The 26,835-nt window shown below is 43.5% G+C and overlaps 1 protein-coding gene across 3 annotated transcripts in view; it reads left to right on the forward strand.

The window, feature by feature from the left end:
* Frmd4a (FERM domain containing 4A) overlaps positions 1-26,835 on the forward strand; it is a 288,498-nt gene that overhangs the window by 76,348 nt on the left and 185,315 nt on the right. Inside the window, exon 1 of one of the 3 annotated variants that reach the window (XM_071599956.1) lies at positions 17,814-17,951. The exons of the other annotated variants lie outside the window; for them this stretch is intronic. The gene's annotated coding sequence lies outside the window, so the exon portion shown is untranslated. Of the gene's footprint in view, positions 1-17,813; positions 17,952-26,835 lie in introns of those variants that run through there. 3 annotated transcript variants of the gene reach the window in all.

Raw genomic sequence — 26,835 nt, forward strand, 5'->3', positions numbered from 1 at the left:
AGAGGGGGATCCCTGAGACAGGGCCACAGGGGAGGGGACATGAGATGAAATCTTCTAAAAGACTTTGTCAAAGCCATGGCTAGGGCCAAGCCCAGTCAGGCAGCCATAGAGTGTGTGTGTGTTGGGTGGGGGGGGGGTGCTCCATAAAGGAAAATCTGGCTTCCATCTTGGAGCGATGTTGCGTTTCTAATTGACCTGCAGTCAGCGCCATTCTAGAAAACGGTTACTTCTCCAAGTCCATGCCTTTAGCAGTGCCTAAATTCGGACAATGTTGTGTTTGTTCTCTGAATACAAATTACCAGTGTTGGGAAACCACAGTGCCGGAGCCAGCCACCCAACTGGAGCTCTTTGTTTTCGATGCCTGCTCCCTGACTCCACAAGCCAGCAGGGACCTCGGAGGTCAGGAGTCCAACCGCCCCCGGGGAAGCAGGGGTTCCCACCACAGCAGGATCACAGGTGACACTTGGCCTCTGCAGGGGCACTCCCAGGCACTGGAGGTCCCCACCGCCTCACAGGAAGCCATTCCATCAGGGAGCAGCTTTGAGTCCCACAAAGCCCTCCTCGCAGTTACTGTCAAATCTGTTCTCCAAGAGCCCTGCACACCAGCCCACTCTGTAGGGACCCTACTGTCATGGGTCAGCACCTGGCATCTCTCAGAGAACAACCAACCAGTAGCTAGTGTTGGCCTTCCCTCTATTTAAGCTGTTCTTTTGGGGACCAAATATCGCCATTTCCTTCCATCATGAAGTTGGCCCTGAGTAACTTCCCATCCTAACTGCTGTCACCTTGACATACTGAATTTACACAGCTCCCTCTTAAATGTAGCCCATGAGACTGAACACAGCATCTATACATGATCCGAATATACCAGTCTTTTTAGCACGCTATGAAGAACACAGGTTTGTTTATACACTAATATTGCCTCGGCTTTGAGGTCTATCACATCACACATCAGAATTCTATTTAGTTTTGTAAATGAAATTCAGGTCGTGAGTTTTTTGTTGTTTAATATTGACTGCTTTGCTTATCCTTGATATATACATTAGTTTAGTTAAACTTCCATTTCATGTTGTCAAGTCCATGATTCTCTCTCCTCTAACCTTTTGCAATCCTGCTTTTTAGCTCTTTCTTTTTTTGTCATTTTGAAAGGTTGATTCCCTAAATTTAGCCAAGCGATTAATAAAATTATTCATCAGAACATAAATAGGTATAGGCCTTGTGGCATACACCCAGAGACCAGAGAAGTTCTTATCATATGACATTTATTATCATTATTAGTTTTATCAAATGCCAATTGTTGATATTATTGATCAACATTATTAGTTTAGGGCTGGAGATGGAGCTACGTGGTAAAGCGCTTACCTCACATGTGTGAGGCACTGGGTTCGATCCTCAGCACCACATAAAAATAAATACATAAAAAGATATTGTGTCCACTTACAACTAAAAAATATTTTTAAAAAACAATATTAGTTTGCTGTACTGTTGGTAATATCACGATTATCGATACTTGTACATACATATTGAATACATTACTCGTTAGCTACTAATTTTTTTTATTAATAGATATTCTTTGTATATAATGATTTTGCCATTGATAAATCTGTCTATGTTCAGGGAATATTTTTTTACCTTATTCCTAAGGATTTTATTAAAAAAAAAAAAAAGCTTTGTAAACTCTTTCACTGAAACCAATACTCCCAACAAGACAACAAAGCCAGTGCCCATCCCCAGCTCCAGGCAACAGAGAGTGTCTTCTAGACTCTTTCTGGGAAGAGAGAATCTGCCACTGAGATACTTGTCGGGCCCTTTTTCTTGGCCTCTGCTATTCCCTTTGCAGGATGCAAAGGTTGCCCAGGCCGGTGGGAAGGCACTGGGACTTCAGATATCTGGTCAAGCGTCTCCCAAACAAGCGCCCTCCTTCTCTCTTCACCCACGTATGATGGCTGTCCTGAAGGGGCCTCTGCTTTTCACTGCCTCCTCCCCAGTTCATTCCTGGCTAATATGGTATTGACATTTGTTCATTATCTGCACATCCCCGAGGGTGTCCACTCTAGGAGACAGGGACTCGTGGGGTGCATTTGGTGCACTAATTACATCCTCAATGCTGAGACCAGTGCCTGTTGTGCTGTAGGGTCTCAATAAATGTAGCCCATGAGACTGAACTTGTAAAATCAATGAACAGGGATCACGTGCTTAAGGGTATTTGGCTAGACTTCCATTTGAATGTCTCCAGGACTTCATTGCTACTATTGAATTCCTCCAAGCACCAAAGACCTTGATGGCAGAGAAGAGCAGGCGCACTAGAGCCTGAGGGCAGTGGCCTTCTGAAAGCAGGTGTGTGTTAACCATTCTTGAGATATTATTCATATGCCATTAAAGTATGCAAGTATGGGATTGTTGGTATATTCATAGTCATGCAATTACCACCACAATCAATTTTGGACCATTTTTATTACTTCCTCCCAAATCTCATATCATTAACCACTTCCACCATCATCACCACTACTTCTACTACTACTATTACTACTACTACTACTACTACTACTACTACTACTACTACTGCTACTACACACACACACACACACACACGCACTGGCCCTATCCCTTCAGCTCTAGGAAAACATTAATTTACTTTCTCCATATAGAGCTTGGTTTCACTCTGCATTCTTCCTATAAAGAGAATCATATGGGGTCTTTTGTAACTGCTTTCTTTCATTTAGCACAATGTGTTCAAGGCTCATCCATGTTGGAGCATGTATCAGTACTTAATTTTTTCTTGTAGCTGAATAATATTCAATTGTACCAGATCACATGTCATGGATCCATTCATCAACTTATGTGAGATTGTTCTACTTTTGCCTATCGTGAATAATTACTATGAGCATTCATTACTAGTTTTTGTGTGGGTGTTTTCATTTCTGTTGGTTTATATACTTAGATGAGTGTCATATGGTCATTCTATGCATTTTGAGGAACTTCACCATCTTACCATTACCATATCCCACTGGCAACATCTTAGAGCCTCATTTCTCCTCATTCTCACCAACCTGCTGCTGTAAAGTGCTTTTCTAAGAATCTCACTGTTTATTTTACTTTCCTTATAAATTTTGCATTCTTTTCCAGAACTTAAAGGATTCTTTCATTGCATTCAATTATTTATCATCAGGAAAAGTAAAACTGGGAAGCATTTAAATTGTGCTTATTCCTTTTGGGAAACTGAGCTGCATTAAAAAAAAAATAAGCTGTCCATATTCAGTGTCCAGAGATTCTTTTCTCTGTTTTGTTGCCTCAGCATCTTTGAGGACCTGGACTCCCATGAATATGTGGATTCTAAGTTCAATGGCTCCCTCCTTGCTTTATATGTTGGGCCAGTAGTATCATTAAAGAAATTTCTTCCAGGTGCAGTAGTGCATGCCTGTAATCCCAGTAGCTCCAGAGGCTGAGGCAGGAGGATTGCAAGTTCAAAGCCAGTTTCAGCAAAAGATTTGGGGGGATACTACCCAACAGTGGTATCTTTAGGTTTCTATAGGTAAATATGTCTGAAAGTGTATTTTCTTGCATATGATGAGCTGAATTCTGGTCCATTAGTCAATCTCTTTTAAATTCTTGGGGACTTATTTAAATGAAACTATATGAATGAAGGTACTTTTCTTTGTTCTGAATCCAGCACTGTGGTTTGTGTAACATGAACCGAACTGAGAGCTACAAGACTAATTGCGCCCTACCAACCATTTGCATTCATCTGTAGAGCTTTACTTTTTAGGAAGAGATCTTGCCATGTGTAGGAAGAGGTATTCATAGCTTTGCTTTGTACTAGTCAACTGTGAAAGTTCAGCTTCGGGGGGGAAAAAAAGCCTTCTTGAACCACTCCTCGTATTTAATGCTTTTTATTTGGGTTTTTCAAAACTGTTGTTGTATTTTTAGCTTGTCTGTATTTGTTTTCCATGAGAGAAACTAACTCACAATTCATCCCTGAGTTTAAAATGTCCAACTGGCACTTGCCCCTGGGTGAGGGAAAAACATATTCAGAATGCTATTTTTTTAAAGTCAAATTTCAGAGGAAGTTTTCATTTTTAGTTATTTCCTTAAAAAGACAAGCTTTTCAACCATTAGATTTTTTTTTTCATGACCCTCCCAGAGGCTTACAAGTTCAATGTTCTTGGCAAATGAAGCAGTAGTTGCTGGTGCATGCAGAGGGTGAAACGGCTTGATGCAGCTGTGCATCTGTCAAAGATGGGTGCCCAGCTGTGCACATGATTCTTTATTGGTTCCAGATGACACTGTGCTCAATAAAACACTCACACATTTTATTGAGAAGGAATTCATGTGTTATTTTTCCATCGAGTTCTTTGCAGATCAAGATATAACCACGAGTTTCATCAGTATAAATATAGCAAAAGAAAGAAAGAAACCAACAGCTCTGTCCTCTGAAGGATGAAGGACAAAGTTAGCCTGTGTCCCAGGTAACCATTACTGTACAGCAAAGGATTGCAAACGGTAGTGACTCAAAATAACCAGCACTTATTTAGCATATGATTGTGCAAGTAGGTGATCTAGCCTGGGCTCAGCAAGGTAGTTCTTCTGGCCTCCTTGGTGCATCAGCTGGGAGTCAAGTCGGCAGCTTTGCTGATCTTGGCTGGGCTCTCTTGCCTCTCTGAGCCTCAGCTTGGACAACAGACTGACTCCCTTCTGGTCCATTTGGTGTCTTCACCTTCCAGCCAGCTAGTCCAGGCACCCGCATGTGGTGTTCCAAGAGAGCAGACAGAAACACAGAAGACCTCTAGAGGCCCAAGATTTGAACTGGCATTTTGTGACTTCTGCATTACATTGGCCAAGGCAGGTCCATCTTTAAGACAAGAGAAAAATAGGCTTCATTTCTACATATCACTTTGCAGCCACATGACAAAGGCAGACATGCAGGGAGGAATGGGGATTATGGACATTCTTGCAATGCCCCACAACCTGTTTTGTGACTATCCAAGAATATATTGAAAACCATCAAAATGCATCATTTTGTTGTAGCCTTTGATCACAGGGTTTGTTGTTATTGTTGTTATGTATGCCGTGTAGCTTATGTTTCTCTTTTGAACCTTTTGATCATATCTATAACAAAGGACTTTATCAAATTTTCTCTTTGACCCGAGTTCCATGCTTTTGGCAATGCTGAAGTCGACCTTTTTCTTTCCCTCCTTTATTTCTTCCTTTCTGTGGTGCTGAGGATGGAACCCAGGGCCTCGTGAGGGTTCCCAAGTCCTCTACCATTGAGCCATACACTCAGCCCTGAAGCTGACCCTATGTCGTGTCGTACAAAACATGTGTGTTCATTTTATTGCTCTTAGTCAAGATTTCCTTTTTTAGTTGAAAAACTAAATAAATGAATAGATGGGGTTTCCTCAAGATTTTTACCAGGACTTTTAAGTGACAATGCAACTGTGATGAGTTTGTACAACTTTTGTTTGTTTTCTTACACATGAAGCATCATGGCTTAGGACTATTTGCACATCTGTAATAATCAACCCATCTTTTAAACAAGTGCCTAAGAATTTCCTGCACCCCTGGCTGAACAATCACTGTCTATTACGGAATTCACAAGCTGTAGTCTACAAGCGGTTTTCTTGTGTTTTCCTGCTGGTTTTGACTGTTGCTTCAAACATTCAAAGTATTCCATTTTCTAAGGTAAATAAATAAAGATATGGATGTGGGGAAAATAGGGACCTTTAATTGTTGCTGATGGACATGGAAATTACTTCAATCAGTTTGAAAAATGAATTGGCAAGACATATACACAACAAAAAGGAATTTCATTTCCAATATTTTTTTATCTTAGAGAAATTCTGATACAGCTCAAAAGACAGATAAGAAGATGGTCATTGCATTCTTTTATTCATTTATTCAGTCACTCAGCCAATATTTATTGAGCATCTACTATATCTCACACACTATTCCAGGGATTATGGGTAGAACAGAGGACAAAGGAAACAAAAATCTTGCCTTCAAAGAGTTTGCATTCTAAAGAAAGAAGGCAGAAAATAAGCAAAATAAGTAACTTCATGGGGCTGGGGTTGTGGCTCAGCGGTAGTGCAATTGCCTAGCATGTGTGAGGCACTGGGTTTGATTCTCAGCACCACATACAAATAAATAAAAATAAAGGTCCATCAACAACTATATATATCTATATATCTATCTATCTATCTATCTATCTATATATATATATATATATATATATATATATATATATATAATTTATATATAAATATATATTTTTTTTTCAAGTAAACTGATGATAAGTGCACAGGGACAGCCTCACTGCAAATATGATCATTAGAATTAGAATTAGCAAATAAAAAAATAAGCCACCCACTTAAATTCTAGAGAATCAGTGGAATTTTTTGTTCAGGTACCGCTATCTCACACTATATGTGGGACATATTCATTCTTACTATGCTTATTCGTTGTTTATCTGCAGATTAAGTTTAACTGGATGTCCTGGACTAAGTAAAAACCTAAAGGAATGAGGAAGCCGGTCAGGGAGGTGTGAGAAGGTTGCTGGTGGACGGGCGAGTGGGAGGCGAGTGTGCGGGACAGAGGAGGCAGAGGGAATGACTTGTCAGGCAGTGTCTACCCCTAATGGTACAAGTTCTAATCGTTACACAACAGCCTAAAACATGCTCTGTGCTTTTCTGAATGCTTGAAAATCTCATTATGTTAAATACTTTTGAAAGAATGACGTCAAACTTAAACAGAAGGTGCTCCTGGCCTAGAAGGGGAAGCTGTCTATTCTCATTCTGAACGTCCCACAGATTCCCTGGGAGGGCCACTTTCTCATGTGTCAGGTGGAGGTGAGGACAGGAGCCCTTGGCCCTCAGAGCAGTGCTGGGAATAATGAATCAGACAACAATGGAGCGGACACCACCAGCACCGTGAGAATGAAGGGTGATGGGAGTGATGGGATTGCACTGCCTCTGATCTGGAACCACCTGAACTTAGTCAGGCTCATCCTCAGGTAAAATAGAATTTAGTTCCAGCTCCAGTCAAACACTGGGGCACTGCATCCTTTTGTTTGCATTTGTGGGATGTTCCAAATGCAAACAGACAGCATCATGGGCACCGCTCACCAGTAGCTGTCGCCTGCCAGTCTGGGCGCAGGATCCTGGCTTATCAGGTGTTTGCAGGCTCCTAGGTCACTTCCTGTTGGAGCAAGCTCCTGGTGACCCGGCTGCTGCTGGCTTGCTGGGTGACCTATGGCTGCGAGCATCTGAGCAGTAGAAGGAACCAGAAGTTGACCTGTGGGTGTAGATATGGTGCACAATACGTCTGAGGGCAGGATATGGCTACACTTTACAGCTAAACGCTGATGTTCAGAGCCAGCACTGCCGCAGTCTGGCTGGGCACAATTCAGGAGCCACTTGTCAAAAGAAATGAACTTTATTTTTAGAACCACACAGGCCAAACAAAACAGCTCCTCAGGAAAAACCCTCAGAGCCCCAAATGCCACCACCGGCTTCCCACAAGCCTCTCAACCTCCCCCACTCCTCCTGCTCTTGAGGCCGATTGGCTGGGTTGCATGGGCGGAGCCAAAAAAGTCCCCCAATGAGCAGCTCCGTGGTCTGAAAGGGCAGGGAAACAGCCCAATGAGCATCACCGCAGAGGAGCCAATCAGCTAGAAGTTGCTGGGGTGCTGTGAGCCAATCATCAGCTGGCAGTCTGAAAGTTTGCTGGGGCCCCTTGGCTGTGGCTCTCAACACAGCACCCTTCTGTGACTGATCGTCATTACCAGGGGGCATCCACTGAAAGCACACAGTGGACCCCCAATTGCTGAACAAAGTGCAGGACCACTTAAATGGGTTTCTTTTCTAAGTTAGTCGCAGATGAGTTGGCAGAATGTTCCCTACAAGAAGAGAGCGCACGACACATTCAGAAGAAAGGGATGGAATTTAGGGCACGTTGATTTAGGCCAAAGATATTTTCTATGATTTATTTACAGGACTTAACTCACCTGGGGTCTCATTAGAGCTCACAACACATACATATAGGACTCACGCCAAGAATCGACATCTACCACCATGGATAACAGGATACTGTACAAAGACAAAGGCTGCCAGATTCTGTGCCCTTTGTTGACACAGATATGCAAATAAGAATGCTAATAGCATATATTTTATTAAACACATCCTCTGTGCCAAAAACAAATCCCTGTATGTACTTTACAGTGTGATCCTTGTATGATCCTACCCAGGAAACAGACTAAGTTTAGAACTTGTTAGTCTAAGGATATACAACTAGTAAGTTATTGGTCTGTGGATTTGACCCAGGTAGTCTTTTACCTTAGCTGGCATTCCTAACCACTGCACCATTGCTCTCTGCATCTTGGGGCAGTAAAGTGGGTTATACCACCAGTTTCAGCCTGCTGCGTAGCCAGGTAAGAAAGGTCCTGCTGGAAGATTCGAATGAACCTATCTAAAGCCCCACGGGAAGGAGGGAAGATTTGACTGTGATAACAACTAGGATTTTTCGGGCAATCAGAATCCATATGCAACTCAAGAGTTAGGTCTGAGTTCCAACTGGTGCCGGCAGCGGCTCAGCCTACCCCTGCCATTGAACTTTGCCATTGATCTCAGCCCTGCTGCTGCAGAACACCTCCAGGAGTCTGCAAACTTCTGGTTCCCAGCTGGGGCCACTATTGGCACAAACATTACGCAGCTGAATATCATCTCCAGCACTTCCCACTGCCCATCCCTTCCCCAGGCTTCCTGGGGATGGAGACTCTTCTCACTGTGTGCTTTGGAGGTCCTGGGGGTCAGACTTGGATTCAAACTTGCCTCCTTCTGGCTGTAGACTTCTGGCACATTTCTTTGTATTTCTGAACCTTGATTTCTGGGCCTATAGGATGAGAATTAATACAACCTACTATGCTGTATTGGCTACAAAGGTTGTAAATAATGCACACTGTTTGCCTCATACCTCTCAATAAATAATAGATATTATCATTATTATTATCCATAGCAAATCACAGTTTAGGTTATAACCATTTCCAAGGAAAAAAAAAATTTTTGTTTTTTTTTTTTTTGTACCAGGGATGGAACCTGGGGCACTTAACATCCCCAGCCCTTTTCATTTGTTATTTGGAAACAGGGTCTCACTAAGTTGCTTAAGGCCTTGCTAAATTGCTGAGGCTGGCTTTGAACTCATGAACCTCCTGCCTCAGCCTCCGAAACTACTGGGATTACAGGCACACGCCACCACACCCAGCCCAAGGGAATTTTCTTTGGAATAAGTGCAAGAGGACTTTTCTGAAGGTTTGTAAATTACTTTCCTTTTTCTCCACCGTGTATTTCCTCTTCCACCGAGAACCCAGTTTCCTTTTTTGAGAAAAGACCTGTGAAGGCCTTCCCAAAACCACACTGAGAATTAGAAAATATAAACAAAGGAAAAACCTTAGACCTCTGAAAACATACAACAAAATAGCTTAGGGTTTACTAAGGAGAAAGGTAAGGATGTCCGTTTCATGATAGGAATTATGGGCTAGGGATGTAGCTCAGTGGTACAGCACTTCCTAAGTATGTGTGAGGCCCTGGGTCCCATTATGAAGTTTTAATATTAAACTTCCAAAAACAATGCTAAGAATCTCTGGGACATTTCAAGTTTTCTTGGCAAAGTGCAATTTTGGTGAGGGTATTGCAATGGTGCACCTGGTCCCAGTTCATTAATGAGAGACAGAGCCTCCCTACGCGTTCAGATGAACCATAAGTCCACTTTATTAAAGCAACAATAAAAAAAAAATATATCACATAGAAACATTGGTCCAAGGCTGTTTTCTACCACCTCAGCGTCTTCTCTTGGTTTTTATTAGCTTGGATGAATTTAATTATAAAAATCAATTGGGTCTAATTATAAAAGCGATCCCAACACTCGGCCAAAAGAAAGTTGAAAAAGCCAAATTAAACACACGGTGTACAGGGCAACGAATTTTGAGGACGTGGACTAACAATAACATTCTTAAAATATAAACGAAGCCCTGGGCTTGGAACATGGGTACATGCAAAGGGAGCGATGAGAGAAGGTAAGAGATGTGTCCAGGCCACTCGGAACCCGAGAGCGGGGAGCTCAGGGAGGCTTTCCTGGAGAGTGGGCATCTGCTCTAACTTTGAGGATGAGTGGGAGTCCATTCAATGTTGGGAAAACAAAGCGTGAACAAAGCAAGAGGGCGAGCACAATAGGGGACTTCCAGGAGCTGCAAGTGGGCTGGGACAGGAAATGCCATGGACGGGCAGGTGAGCCCCGTTGGCTGTGAACCAGAGGTCACAGTCCATGGGGAACTGCACGGTGTCTCACAACGGGGGCGCTGGCAGTGCTGCATGGCTTCCTGGGAGTCCAGCCACCACGGCGTCCCAGCCCCAGCCAGTGCCTGGTGTGAATGGGTGCCAAGAGGCATGTCTCAGAAGCAGAGCAACAGGGCCACATTTCAGCTGAGATCTGGAGGTGAACAGCGAGTGTCTCCATCACAATTAAATCCTTAAAACCTCAATGCTCTGTCCAAGAATGTCCGTCCTTTCATTTTTATCCACCCGTTCAACAAGTACTGGAGAGGCTGGACGCGGTGGCACGTGCGGTAATCCCAGAGGCTCAGGAGGCTGAGGCAGGAGGATTGCCTGTTCAAGGCCAGCTTCAGCAATTTAGTGAGGCTCTAAGCAACTTAGCAAGACCCTGTCTCAAAATAAATAAATAGGGCTGGGGATGTGACTCAGAGGTTAAGTGGCTTCAGTTTCTTGTATCAAACCAAACTAAACCCCAAAATTTATTGAACACTTAACATGTGCCAGGGACTGCCCTCGATTCAGGAGACTGAGCAAGACACAATAGGCCCAAATCCCTGCTCACGTAGAGGGACAGATGACAACCGAAACACCTAGGTAATAAATTGTATAGTTTGTTAAAAGTGATATAAACAATGGAGAAAAATAAAACAGACAAGTGGTTAGGGAGAAGGATAGCTGTGGGAAAGTGGATGGGGAGCTGCTATTTTTAAGAAAAGTGTTTAGGGGTAGGGGTTGTGACCACCTGCTGAGCATGTGCAAAAGCCCTAGGTTCAATCTCCAGGATGGGTGGGTGGGGGAAGAAAAAGTTTGTTAGAAAAGATTTAATTAATAAAATGACATATAAGTAGGGATCTGAAAATGATGAGAACTTGATTCCTATGGATATCCAGGGAAGTGAATTCCAAGCAGAAGGAAGTGCAAAGGTCCTGGGGCTAGCCTAAAGATGCTAGGGTGTCAGGAGCACACTGAACAGTGGCAGAAGAGGGTGCTGAGTGAAGGCCCAAACCAGCCAACAGCACCAGCATGGTTAGGAATTGTTAGAATTGCAAATCATTATACTCTGACCTTGATCTGGGAATCTGAGGTTGTGCATAAGGGGTGAGCTCCAGGAATCTAGTTTTCCAGGTGATTATTCTTTTGTCTTGATTCTGAGAACCACTGCCTGAGAGCTATGGTCTGAGCATTTCTTTCCTTCTCTCTTCCCTCCTCCTCCTCCTCCTCCTCCTCCTCCTCCTCCTCCTCCTCCTCCTCCTCTTCCTCTCCCCCCCCACTTATTTTGCCTAAATGATTTCATAGATTTTTAAAGCCTCCCATATATAGGCATCTCCAGTCTTTTTCTTTGTCCTCAGTTGTCCCTTTTCTGTTCTAACCCTGTGTGCCCAAACCCATGTCAACTAAGCACCTTCACTGTCTCTCCATCTGGTGGTCAGAATCCTGGGATATTGCTAACCTGAATTTGCATCATTTTTTATCAACAAATGATCTGCCATTATAAATACAGTCTGATTTTTACTGGGCGGCAGGAGGAAACCATCACCTTCCAAGTGACACTTGATGGCAGCTTCTCCCCCAGGGCCAAGGCAGGCTTTCTCAGAAGCCCTGGGGCTCCGCTCCCAGCTCTGCCCACCCTTTCAGTACTTTCTTACAACTGCCTGAGAGATTGACTGGCTGATGTCACCTGTGCAATATTAGAAGTTACAACTGAAAAAGGAATATTTGCTGAGAATCTTTCCCGTTCAATTCCACAAGCATTTCTGCCTTAACTGCCTGTTGTAGTGAGACATTGGACCTAGAAACAACCAAGAACTACTGAATTTTTCCCACTGACGGGCACCAGGAAGGGCACTCTCAGGGACGCGGTGCCTCCAAACACTTGGCCACTGAAGGTGACTGAGGTGAGGGATAAGAATACCAACTCTAGCCGGGCGTGGTGGTGCCTGCCTGTAATCCCAGCGACTCTGGAGGCTGAGGCAGGAGGATCATGAGTTCATAGCCAGCCTCAGCAACTTAGCGAGGCCCTAAAGAACTCAACAAGACCCTATCTCTAAATAAAATACCAAAAAGGGTTGGGGATGTGGCTCAGTGGTTAAGTGTCCCTGGGTTTAATTCCCAGTACCAAAAAAAAAAACAAAACAACTCTGCAGCAGACTGCTCAAAGTTTGGTAATTACTATGGTCCATTTGCTCTCTGTAGGACATGAGGTAGCTCAACAAACCTCTCTGAACCTAAATTCCCTCATCTATAAATAGAACTAACAATTGTGCTCATCTCGTTGGGCTGTTAATAAGATTGAATTGGTATATATAAGTCACATAATTAGTACCTGGCATATATATATATATATATATATATATATATATATATATATATATACACATACATATACATATATATATTTTTTATGTATATATTTCTTAGTAGTTAAACAGAAAGCATCTGGTTAGAAAGCTAACCTCAGGTACTTGAGTGTCCTTCTAGTGTTAAACAATTTTATATTGTGGTACTCACTGTAATACAGCTGCTCCCTGGGGCTCCGAGTTACATTAATTAGCTCGTGATGTTTTGATTGATTCTCATCTATGTTTCAGAAAAACCTGCCCTGGATTTTTGTTGCCATGAGTCGAGGCCCTCTAAACTCTGATTCCCAACCAGGAAAAAATAATAAGCATCTATCCAATGTCATGAGAACACAGGATTATAAAACATAGCTATTAAAATGACATCACTATTTTTAAAAAATAATGAAATAAAACACAGCTATTAGATAACTCTTCATATACCCCAGGGACCACGGTTTTAAGCACTTGATCATAGACCATGAGAGGAGATGGAATTCTTTCTTTTAGATTGAAGTGGTTCAGAATTGGCCTTTAATTGACCTGGAAGTGAGAAGAAAAAGGATTGGGTATTAAAAAATATAATAGGTTCACTTGAAACCCACCAAGCACTTTAACCTGCCCCAGAGGGGTCTTTCTCTATCCTTGAAACCTGGTTGAAATATGAAAGGAAAGGGGCCCTCATTATTCTCTAGAAATGCAGAAACTGGAAGGTAATGTTATATCCACATGTACTGTTAGGAACCGATGAGACAACGGGACATCAGATGTGCCAGTCAACTGCCGGGTGCCATCTGACGCCATCCATGATTCAAGCTGTAATTAATAGTGTCCATAAAGTAGATCTGCGATTCTGATATATTTCATTATGAGGATAGGTATTAGTCCAGTGTGGATGGTAAGAGCTCGTCTCAAAAAGTTGGCCTGGGTTCAGATACGAGTAGCAGAGGCACCCCAGGCACGTTGCTGCATCTCTTTAAGCCCCTGGTTCCTTATCTGTAGAAGAGGGATAGAGCAGTTTCCATCTCCCATGAATCCTGTGATGATTGAATTAACTCATGTTTGGAAAGTTCTTGGCACTGTGCCTGGTACAGTACTAAATAGTACCGTTAGCTATTTATTTTTATTTTATTTTTGGTGCTGGGGATTGAGTCCAGGTTGTCACGTGTTCTAGCCGCATTTCCTAACTCTGAGCTACACTCCTAGACCCCCACTGTTATAGCCAGTGCTCGGCTTTGGAAAGAAATATGAATATGTGTTGGATCCCTAGTTCTCCTAAGGCTGAAGATAAATGTATTAGCAAGCCCATTTTAAATGTGACCAGGAAGGGCCTGGGTCTTGCTGGTGGAATTGGCTACTCTTTGGGGAACAAACCATTACAGAGTTTTGACTGGCAAAGCTTTTTATCTGTCAATTCCAAAGATAACCACAAGCAAAACAGAGAATTTTTTTTTCATGTGTTTATTACCTTTCAGGTAACCCTAGTTTGAATTTTATTTCATTTATTGATTTTAACCATGGCCCATTTCCTTTAGGACTTCAACATTTTTATATACAGTGTTTCTTCCCACATTCTATCCATTCCCTGTCCATCCTTCAAGCACAAAAGGCTTGGGGTAAAGAGACCTCATGTCAGGTGTTAGTCCAGCCTATAGAGAAACAGTGAGACCAGGACAGATAAAGACCATCACAGAGCTCATGCTTACATTGCCAGGACCTGTTCTAAGTGCTTTACATACACAAATTTATTTAATCCTCTTAACAACACTCAGAGGTAGGCAGTACTATTACCTCCATTTCCTAGAGGAAAAACAGACACAGAGAGGTTAAAAAAACTTGTCTGAAGTTGAACAGCTAGTAGGTGACAGAGAGGCCAAATTCAAACACAAGCAATCTGGCAATGATCTGTCTTTAACACAGGGCCATGAACAAAACCCATCATTTGATGTGTAGGGAAATTTTAATTTTTCTCTTCCCTACAAGTTTAGATCATTTTAATCTAATAAACTGGCAATAGACAGATTAACAGGAAAAAGACATACAAATTTCATTATGTTTCCATACACGGGAGACATAATCATGCAGTGTGAAATTCAGAGGAGGGCTGGATTGCTGAAGTTTACATACTGCATGGAAAAAAATGTGGGGTTCTTGGAGGAAGGTGGCCACAGGTTAAGGGAGGGAAGGTGGAGGCAAGTCAGGGCTGTCTTGTCATCACATTAGGTCTCAAGAAGCAGTCCACAGAATGGCTGGTAGCCTGGGGTAGGCTGTCTGCCTGGAGAGATCTCTGACCTCTTTCTCCCTGTGATTTCTTGCCAGGAAAGAGTTTTAGCAACCAAACCTCCCTTGGCATCTGCTGTCCACCCCACTAATGCAGACAGATGTGAATTTCTCTTATAAATGGGCAGCTTTGCAGCTCTCTGCAGCTTCCCTGAATTGCTATTTCAAAATATGTCAAAGAAATGAAAGAATTATATTTCCAGGTGGCACATTCTGGAGTCTGGCAAGTGCTAAGAGGGGAATGAACAGGATGCTGCTGCCAAGAGCACCTGAAGGAGGCCACTGCCCAGGGAAGGTCATCCCGGAGGCAGTGTGGAGCTGAGACCTGGAGGGTGACAAGGATCCAGCCATGCATGCATAGCATGGGCCCAGTGGATGGACCTTCTCAGCAGGAGGACCAGGAAATGGGAAAGTCAAGAGAGGGCAAGAGTGCCCAAGGGCAAGGCAGCTGTGTGATAAAGCAGTGGGGGTGGAGGAGCAATGATATGGGAAGGTGGAGACCATGGTTGGGAGCAGTAAGAAGCCACCAGAGTTCTTAAGCAGAGCTGTGACATGACCCAGGTGATTTCTAAAGTCCTGGCTGTTGGGTGCAAGGGGATGAATAAGCACCAGGTGTATATGGGGACCTGCAGGATCTGGAAGAAGAAAGTAGGGACTCTGGTGGGGTCAGGTAGCAAAAGATAAGGCTGGTGGGTCAAAGGGTGCCTGGTCCTCGAGAAAGGAGCGTAGCCTTTTTTCCTAAGAGATAGGAAAGCCCTGAGAGGAATTTAAGCATAGAAGTTACAAAGGACCTGATCTAAGTTTTAGAAGAGTTATTGCAACTGATATGGAGCATGCATGTGGGAGACCAGATGGGTGGGAGCTGTTCATGAGGCTGCTTGTGATGTGGGGGACAGGTGATAGGGACCGCAAAAGGCAGGGAACAGCCGTTACTCATTCAAGACCAGTCACTGGACTGCTCTCCAGAAACTACTAAGATCTGTGAGTTCAGGTTTGTTGATCAATGAACATAATGAATGAGAGAAAGGAAAGAGATGAGAGACTTCTGTCCCTTCTTCTGGCTTTGGGGTGAGTGATGTTTGCTGCAACAAGGGACAGTTTATGACATATTGAAAACTCCAACAACCAAGCCCCAGGTAGTGGAAGATGGAGTCTGGCTCTCCTAATGATGGGAACTAAATATTCAAAGAGGAATCTAATAGGCCTGGACATTTCCTCAGTGTTGTAACCAAAACAAATCAGAACTGGAAATAGTCTGCATCCAGTGAAATAATATTCCCTTTTAGCATGTGTGAGGCCTTGGGTTCAATCTCCAGCACCAAAAGCAAAAAGAAAAAGAAAAAAAAAATTCCCTCTAAAGATCCTAGAACACAAGGAGATGGGCTTCAATTACCTTGTGAATCAATCAGGCTTTGCATTAGAACCATCCTCAAGGACTCCAAAAGTACAGAAAAATCCGATTTAAACTCGCTTCCATTAATTAGCTTTAGATCTTGAGTCAAGTCCCCAGTCTTGAGTATGTGATCAGAACAGCCTGAAATATGATCAGCCCTTAATGCTGGTGTTCATTTTTTTTTTCTCCAATAGTGAGAACTGTGCAGTTTCTCTTTTATTGGTTTTGAGATCCCATGAATTGTCAGGAATTCTCACCAGTCATCTCTAGAATAGAATAGAATACAAGACCAGCATCTGTAAAGGTTATTATCCAGCCATCCAAAAGAGAGGATGTGAGAGATTTCTTTTCATGATAGTTTCTAAGTCTTTACTGCCTGCCTATGTCCCATGAATAAAGGTACCAGACCTACCAGAGTCTCCTTCCACATGATGGGTTCAAAAATCTACCACCAGCCTGAAGTGTGGATTGGACACATGCTGGGAATTCTAGAGACCAGGGGTTTTCAGAAGAAATCTCCCCCCTAAAACAGGTTGGCTTTTGCTAAGTGGGTGCTTGGGTGCCTCCTTCCCCCTTTATCAACTGTCTTTCGACAATTCATGGGGGGCAAAAAGTGTCTAAAGCAAATTGAGATCCTTAAGCAATAACATTTAGACATACAGTGTGAATTGAGTTATTGTTCTTGGTGGGGACCTCATCACAGTTCCTTTTCTCTTTTTCTGTTAAGAAAACGTGCCAGTCCGTTTCCCTCCCCGGGTCTCTTGAAATGGAAGTCTCCCTTTCCCGGGCATGTCGCGAATCCTTGACAATAGCCCCATGACTAGGTTCTCTTGCAGCAACTTCCATTACCAAAGAGTTGAGGGGAGATTAAAATCCAAGACAATTAGACTAGATCGAGGGGTAAGAGCTGCGCCTTCAGCCAAGGGAGCCGCCTTCTCCGGGCTCGCAGGGTAGGCGCGGGCCCCGCGCGGTGGGTTTGGTGGGGCGTGGGGGAGGGGGCCTCGGGCTGGGGACCGGCGTCCCCAGCCTCTCCGCGCGCTTTCGATGCGCGCAGCCTCTCAGGTCGGGAGCTAACTTTGTCTCGCCGGCGGGTGTCGCGGAGAGGAGCTGGGAGGCTAAGCCAGCTCGGGGGCCCCTTGGGCGTCCCCGTCTTGGCAGGGCGCGGGCGCCGGGGCGCTCATTGTTGTCCCGGGATCGGGCTGCGCTCCGAGGCCCTGCGGCGGGCGCGGTCCCTGCCTGGCGCACGACCTGGCGGCCCGCCGGCCTCGGCCCGGAGCGCGGGACAGCATGCGGCGGGCCGGGCGAGGGGCGGGCCGGCGGCGGTGCGCCCTGGCGCGCGGCCAGGCTCGGCGTGAGAGCCGCGAGCGGGTTACGGGCTGACCGAGGGCCCGCGGCGGGCGGCGGCGGGGCTGGGGTGCGGCGGGGGCGGGGACCGGGCGCGCCAGCACCGGCGGGGCGGCTGCGGGCGCCGTGGAGGAGGAGGAGGAGGAGGCGGCGCCGGGCGCGGAGGCCGCCTGGTAGGCCACGGCCTGCGCCCCGGGGCGAATGGGACGCCGGTTTCTGTGCAGCAGCCGCTTCCGACCCGAAGTTCCTCGGCTGTCTTGGAAGCGCAAAAAATAAAAGGTAATGTGTCTTTGTTTCCCGGTCGCGATGGCAGGGGGCGATTGATTATGCAGCACTTCTCTTTCCATTTTTTTTTCATGCTGGGCTGGGCCACAGGGACGTGCCACTTCTTTACTGGAGGTTTAGCGTCTTTTATTCGCGTATGTTACATTTTTAAAATGCAAGCCCCACGTGGGGCACATACTATACTCCCTTCTGCTACCCTTCCCCCTACACTCACACTTTCCTTTGGCACCGCAGTCCCACACTATCTGATTTTGCCAAGGGAGAAAAGACAAGACATTGCAGTAAGCAGATATAGGTGGGATTCCATTTATTTATTTATCTATCTATCTATTTATTTATTTTAAAGCACCGCATTTTCAGGACATGACAGGGGACTCTTGTCCTTTCGGTGCCAGGGAGAACGGTTTAGACAAGGTGGCTCAGAGGCCGGCGTCTGAGCATGGACTGCTGGAGTCTGCTAAGATGGACTGTTCTTTTCCATTCCAGATGGCTGCAGCAAGTTTGATGCAGAGAAAACCGGGAACTGGGAAGGGGAGGAGAACAGGCGGGAATCCCCTTTAGTACCTGTTCATTCAGAAATGGCTCGTGGCAGTGCTTCAGTATTGTAGGCAGCCGCCCAGATGTTGGTGCACATTGAATTCAGAAAAGATTACCCAGTCCTGCACTTTGAAAGCTGTGGGGGCTGCTTGTGTGTAACCCCGCGACTTGGTGCCTTTCTCAAATCCCTTGTAGCGGAGTAACTGCTCAGTGAATTCAGACAAATTCTGCAAAATTTCTAAGGGATGGCTGTTCTAATAATAGCTCTGGTGGTGGCTCCTTAATAGACACCCTGGTTCTGAATGATGCAGCCATGCCAGCCCCCTGGGAAGCGCAGCTTGCAGAGACAAGATCTAATGCTGGTAAAGGACTCCCTGACCCCACCATGAATGGATGAGGCTCTGCCTCCCCTATGAATGGAACATCCCAACAGAGGCTGAGGCTGTCGTTTCAGGCTAATTTCAGTTTGAATCCTCACAGATTCTGATGAGAGGGATTCTCAGAAAATCCAGATAGGCACATTTCTAAATTTGAGCAGGTCCATATTCAATTTTGGATTGATATCTACATTTACCTGCTTGAGTGTTCAACTGCTTCCACCTCTGCATCCGTAAGTCTCCTCCTTTTTCCAAACCTGTGATTGATATGTGGGCAAGCACCAGTCAGAGAGCTCTATTGAAACTGCTGACTCCATTCAGGGCAGCCACCACGGAATGGAGAAAGTACTTCAGGAGTTGGATGCAATAATCTGTCTCTTAGACTTCATGGAATTTTGCTATGTATGTCATCCCTAAAATGTGCAGCAAAATGCTTTTTGGGGGAATGGGACGTGGGAAGGGGAACACATTTCATTGTTTTGTTTCTAGTCTTTAAATTGCATCAAGCTCATTCATAATGTTTGGCCCCCATAGACCGGACAGAGCCTCTGATCAGCAGAAATCTGGTTTTGATTTTGAAGTGTTACTTGTCTTTTGCAACCTCAAGTATCAGGAGATGAGCCAACTTGGACATTGTCTTCTGTTGGCAGAGGGATCCATTCTGCTGCCAGTGAAGTTTGAGTTTGTCTAAAGCACAAGAAGAATGAGGGTCCTGAGGCAATTAGATTAGAATCCATTTAATCCTCAGAGGTTACATAGATACAATTAACTTAATTGGGGGCAATATTTGGACGTGCTTTGAAACCCACATTACATTGTCCAGCCAATAAATAGAAAGTTGTGCCCATATAACTTGAAAAGAAGTAATGCCTAATGTGCAAAGTTGTGTGTTGTCTTTTACAACAAACAAACAAACAACAAAACGCCAAACCTCTCCTTGCATTAAAACGGGATAGTTTTAGTAGGAATGAGGATCAGAAAATCTCTCCACCCTCTTTTGTTCTGATCAAGTGTGCTTTGTGCTGCTATTGCTATATTCTTTTTTGGCATTTGTCCTGAACTAATTTTATTAATAAGACTTGTTATTTATAGCCCAGAGCCTCTTTGTAATTTGTAGACATGGTTGCCAAGTCCCTTGATAGCCTGGCAGGTGGCTAGTGCCATTAGTATGATCTTGTCATTGGGGAAACTGAGACCCCTTGAGGTTCAGTGAGTTGCTGATTTCCTAATCCAGGAGAAGGACATCCCAGATGTATACAGTGTCACTTTAATTGTCACGGCAAAGCTGCAGCCTGAGGTCAGAGAAAAAGACAAAAAATGAGTTCTTGCTTGGGTGCTGGAACTTGGGCAAAAGCTTTGTGGAATAGATATGCAATAGTTATCAAAGAAAGGATTCTTGAATCAATCTTGATGAATGGATTAAAAAAGTGAGGTTAGTTTGTGATAAAGAGTAGAAAGTTCAGGAAAACTATTGAGGGAATGTGTTAGGCTACTTTTGTCTTTAAGTAAGTGGGGTGGAGGTGAGCGCACCTTCAAAGATCATTATTGACTTTGCTACAAAAAATACCACCTGTGCTCATGTTGTTTATGTGCGCATGTGTGCGTGCGCGCGCACACACACACGTGTGTGTGTGTGTGTGTGTGTGTTATGCAGAATGGTTATAGTTCTGTTCACATGTATCCTAGAAGCCATATTCTTATCCCTTAAAAATATCTACTTATCCCTTATTGCATTTAACCTGATGACTGAAAATGTGATGGGGAAATTTACACCTTAAACTTTTGTTCTATGACATTTTTGCATAAGTAAATATGTCCTCAAAAATAAAGGAGAAATGTAATTTCTGGAGAAATTCTAGTTAAATAAGTCTAAGTGAGAAATAGACATGTTAACAGCTAACTAGCTTTTGAAAAAAACATTATATGCAGTATCAGAATGTTTAAGTCTGATTTCACAACTGACTTTAATTCTTCTCTTTTTCTTTTTGAGTATTTTCAGATGTGTCATTAAAATTTGTGGGAGAAATTATCTTTTTAGGTTTATTGGCTGTGAAATAATCTAGCACCTCAACTAGAAGTGATTTCTGGAGCCTTCTAAGGATTATCCAATCTAAATCCTAAAAGTTATGTTCCTCTTGACCTAAAGGAGCAAGAGAGGAGCTCTCTGACCATTCCAGGTGCCTTAGGCAACTCAAATCCACACTCCCTTGTGACATTCCCAGGGTCCTCCTCCTGTGTTCATCCTTTTCTTCCTCCACTTTGCCCATATCTGATTCTGTTGTCCATTGCTCGCTGCAAATGTCATGAAAAAACCAGAGAAGATATTGGATGTCTCTGGAAAGGGAGGCATTGCATTGAGAAAAGCAAGAGAAAGAATCATTCCATCCCATGTGTAGGACCTACAGTTACACAAACTTTTCCTCCTGGAAGCAAAATCAAAAAGTCTTAGGAAATTTGGGGAAAGTGACCACTGAAAATCTGACCTGCTGGGGAAGGGCAAAGATTTGGGTCTTTACCTCATAGCGTTCATTCTAACTTCAGTCACACTAAAGAACACTGGTAGTATTTTCCTGTTTTTGTTTTTGCTTTCCCCAGCATGGTTCATTTCAAGAGTGTCTAGTGGCTCTTGGAACTGTATACTTCATAGTCACGATTGCACACAAAGTCCAGATGGCCCCACTGCTCTCTTCTGTGACAAGTTTTCCAAATCAGCGTAAATCCAGCTTATCGAAAACTCTCTCCACAGCAATTTCTTTTGAGTTCCCTAAACCATCAGCTGCCACCCAATCCTCTGTCCCATAGGATCAGCATGTCTTTCTTTTACAAGGAGTAGTGTAGACACACCCTGATATTGAGGGTGGGTAGCTCCACCACTAGTAGCATTGTCCTAGACATATGGATCCCAGGTGACTGCCATCTCCTAGAGATGGTGATTAGCGCTATTACTATTGTTTAGTAAATTGCACTGAGGCTTATTTTGAGTGCTGATGAGTGTGTGTGTTTTCAATTCTTAATTGTGTTAGTGAAAACTGAGTATCCTCCCACTCCAAAGAGAAATACCCTTCTCTTTGCTGATGGAAATCACTGCTAAGCATGAAAAACATGGTTGTTGGAAAGTAATAGAGGAATAGTAGGGATCTGTTTCAGTTCCATATTTTTTTATTCTAATTATTTAGGCATGATAGCAGAATTCATCTTGATTCATTGTAACAAATGAAGCACAACTTTTTATTTCTCTGATTGTACATGATGTAGAGTCCCACCATATGTGCAGTCATACATGTACCTAGAGTAATGGTGTCCATCACATCCCACCATCTTTCCTATCCCCATGCTTCTCCCATTATGGGTCAGCATCCACTTATCAGAGAGAACATTCAGCCTTTGTTTTGTGGGGATTGGCTTACTTCACTTAGCAACTCCATCCATTTACCTGCAAATGCCATAATTTTATTCCTTTTAATGCTGTGTAATACTCCATTGTGTATATATACCACAGTTTCTTTATCCATCCATCTGTTGAAGGGCATCTGGTTGGTTCTACAGTTTAGCTATTGTGAATTGAAACTGCTGTGAACATTGATGGGCTGTGTCACTATAGTATGCTGATTTTAAGTCTTGGGTATAGACTGAGGAGTGAGTTAGATGGGTCAAATGATGGTTCCATTCCAGGTTTTCTAAGGATTCTCCACACTGCTTTCCACAGTGGTTGCACCAATTTGCAGTGCCACCAGCAATGTTTGAGCATGCCTTTTCCCCCACATCCTTGCCAACACTTATTGTTGCTTATATTCTTGATAATTGTCATTCTGACTGGAGTGAGATGAAGTCTTAGAGCAGTTTTGATTTGCATTTCTCTAATTACTAGAGAAGTTCAGAGTTCTTAATTCAAAGAATTAAGAGATGAGCTGGTGGCCTCCCTCTGGATTGAATGAGTAACCTCCCTCCAGCAACATGAGCCTAACTAATTCAGAGACGTTGGGTGAAGGACCTAGCTTGCTAGGCCGCATGGTCTCTATCATGTGCAGCATTTTCTGTTGTTTGGTTGGTTGGTTGGTTTTAAAAGTGGAGCTTCAGCCATTCCATGATGCAGTATGAGAAGAAACTTATTATCCATGCTCAAAGTCATTAACACATACGTACCCTTGACCTCTACTCCAACCACATTCATGGGCTTCTTCTTGTTCTTCTCATTAGTGATTCTTTGCCAATCTAGAGCAGCAGCATACTTTTTTTTTCTATTGTACATGTCAATATTGCAAACATTTTGTTCACATAATGCTCACTACGTTTAACCCACTACTCATGATGAGTGTGCTGTATAGCACATCACCATGCGAATTCATCACACCCTCCAACACTGATCTGGGTAGGCTTCATTAGAAACCTGGGAAACTCAAGGGTCTTAAGGAAAATATAGCTCATTAGGTCCTCCTGTGTCCAACCTGTTCTCAGTTTGCACTGTGGTGGGTGTAGCCATCTATTGCCAACCTCAGGGCCAGGTACTGATGAAAAAATAACTGAACTTCTAACATTATTTTCACTTTAGATTATCTATGTCTCCAAACTTAAGACTATATAACTCCACAATTTCCATCAGAATTAGCCTGTCCTGGTGTGCCATCTTTTTTTTTGTGGGGCTCTTGCCTTTCTTTGTCCTTGCTATATGAAGAATGCATGAAAAAATGGCGTGTAATGGGGAATTAGATTGATAATGCATGACAGCGAATGGAAATAATATTCAGAGAGTTGCCAAGCTGTGCCATTCATAACCATAAAATTCACAATTACGCTCTCACCAAATGCCTGGGAAGAAGTATATAGATGTGACAAACCCAAACTAGCAACCCAAATAGTGTGGAGCCATCTGGAGCTGGGTGACACGCCTACAAATAGCTTTGGAGGACAGCACTGGCTTCCCCATTTCCTGGCTCCTTCTGGCTACCCCCAGTAAATATCCAATATTTATTTCTTGTTGCTCAGAGAGAGAGAGAGCAGAAAAGAGGGGAGGGTGGTGAGGACATGAAGCAGACATGGAGCTAGCACAATGGAGTGCAGTGTTCTGCCTTCTCAATCCCCTTTTATTGGGCTGGTTGAGTGTTTTGTAACAGAAGAACTATAGAGTGACCAGTAGCACAGATGTCGCCTGCAGGTCTTGGCAGGAGGGAAGAGACATGTGCAGAAGGCAATAGTTGCAAGGGCTGCAGCACCGGTTGAGAGGGCTGCATGGTGCATTGAATACTCGGTGCAGCCTACAAAGCATGTGCATGTGTGATTTGGAGATTGTCAATAAAATATTTTAGAGCATTTTAGGAATGAAAGGGGTGAATAGGTCATTTTTGCAAATCAATAAGAGCTTATAGGCAGTGAGGGCCCTTGCCAGGGTCTTAGCTACTATGCCAGGACTTGAGTTCCCACTTCAGGACATGGATTTACACCACACGTCATGGTATGGCAACTCAGAGCAGACAGTGTCATCATCTGCCCTGGGTCTGATCCTCTAGCCAGCTCTGCTACTCTCTAGCTCTAAGGGATTGAGTGTGTTACTGAAACTCCCTGAGCCTAGGTTGTCTTATTTATAAAGAAAAGTTACATTCAGAGGATCAAATGAGATAAAATCCTAACACTCAAGAAATATGGAAGGCTCTTAGCATAGGAAATTCCGTCTTTTCCACTGTCCTCTATTTGAAAGACTCAACAGTGCTAACTTTGAGGGGATTTAGAGCATAGTGGGTATTAAAAAGACAACTGATTGTGGAAGTGGAGATATTACTGAATTATGGACCTTTTCTCTATAAAATTTCAGTATTGTAAGGGCACATTGTGCAGTTTTTGATACGTAGATCTACAACTTCCAACTTGGAAAGATACCCAAATACTCAGAGGATAGTATCCCAAAATGCAGTCCTTTGCTTCTCTTGTAGATCAATTCTCCTTTTCTTCTTGCCACTGACCACACTGCTAGTGCACATTGTCACTTCAATACTGAGATTTTATAGAGAAAAGGTATATTAGCGGAATAGATGTTAGCTCTGATATTTCATAAATGTCACCCAGCCTTTAGAAAGGGCTCTGCAGGTGAAGACATGACCTTGGCAATCATTACTAGGAACAGGGAAAGTTCATGAAGGTCACTAGGGGTCCTATGGAAAAGCACCTCTGAGGTGAGGAAAGGATGAGGGCAGATAACCAAGCAGAAAAGAGGGAGCCAAGGGCACTTCTGCTGCATCCAGCTCTCCAGTGCGTCCAGGAGCATGAAGATGGGGGTGGGGGGCGTCGAGGAATAGAAGAAAGATGATTCTGCCTTTGTACTAATGGATTATATTAACCCACCTTCCTAAAATTTCTCAAAAAGGATCAGAAAGCTCTTAGGGCTTTTACCTTAAAAAAAAGTTCCAGAGTATAAATGAGAATTACTAAATTTGCAGAGTACAAATAAGATTATGCCCCAGTTAGTGGCAATGCCATCCTTTTCTTAGCACCAAAGGCAAAAATCCAATCACTACATAATATTCTTTGGTTACTTCCCATTCATTGCCATAAATTGGGAAGATATTCAGCTCCTGGGTATTATGTTTTTCACAAGTAATTAATGGAGTGAGTTAATGGCAGAAATCAGCCTTGACTCTGACTGCTGGATCCTTGAAGATTTTTTATTTTCCTTTTTCTTTTTTTTCCCCATTGCACCAATTGCTCAATCACACTGAAAATACAGGGGTAGTTTTCTTGTAATATGAGAAATCAACATACAATTTGCATAATATTCAATGAAATTATTGAAGCACTTAACCTTGTAGGTGTTAAGTAAAATAAATCAGAATGAGAGGTGATCTGTCTTCTGGTGACTGATTAAACAGACACACATGGACAGCAGAATGAAAACATTAAGCAAATGTACAAACAGGGGAAGTATTTATAGAATATTATATGTGCATCCAAGACTAGGATATATTTTAGGTGAACCCCTAGGGACAGCTTATGGTCATCTTTTGCCTAGACAGGGTGGAGTGTGTCTGTCATTTCATGGAAAAATTATAAGCTGGTATTTGTTTGTGGTTCCTTCCTTTCTTTATTGTGGAAAATATGGTTTTTGTAGTCCACAACAATTTAGTTTGTCTCCCTTCCTGTTCCTAAGGTTGTAACTTAGTCGTAGAGATTTTGTGCTATTTTTGATACAGAGATCTACAACTTCCAACTTGGAAAGATATCCAAATATTCAGAGAATAATATCCCAAAACACAGTCCTTTGTTTCTCATGGAGCTCGATTCTTCTTTTCTTCTTGCCAGTAGAACTGACCACACTGAACTAACAAAACTCAACCGAAAAATTCCAGAAGCCGTAAGTTTTATTGCAGCTTTAGGTTTTATATGGGACACAGAAAAAGGTCAGATTGTGAGCATCGTGCTTCTGGTTTGTAGGAAAGTAGGGATGGAGGAGCTCAGGGTCCTGCCTGGTCAGCTTCAAGGCCAGCACACAGACAGCCACAGCATTTGCCTTGTGTCCCTCTTAGGGTCCTATTGCCTGAGGTTTTGGGCCTGCCAGACTGGCTTTGAAATTGCTGATGCTTGGTTTGGCCACTTACCAGTTTTCCCTGAATTCCCTCCCCCACCTCCCTCCCGGAGTGTTCAGAGTTCACCAAGCTTTGCTGCTGTCCCATTGTTACTGGGAGTCCCACCTGTGGTTTTCTGATTACTCCTCTTCCTCTTCCTCCTACAACTTGAGAATCATCATGGTCCTGTGATGGCTGACTCACCGCCTCCGCCTCCCACTTCCTCTGGTTGGGTTACTAGGATCCAGACTCTCTTTTTACATTTTCTCTTATGCCTTGAGCACACATTTGCTTCAGAGTCTTTTAGGGTGAGGGGCCCAGTGCCATGTCCTGTCAGGGCCCCCTTCTCTTTCCTGAGTGGTCATAAAATTATCACGACCCATCCCTCTACCATCTTCCTGCCCCCACCTCCTG

Source organism: Marmota flaviventris, chromosome 12 (assembly GCF_047511675.1).
Source record: "Marmota flaviventris isolate mMarFla1 chromosome 12, mMarFla1.hap1, whole genome shotgun sequence".
Taxonomy (NCBI): domain Eukaryota; kingdom Metazoa; phylum Chordata; class Mammalia; order Rodentia; family Sciuridae; genus Marmota; species Marmota flaviventris.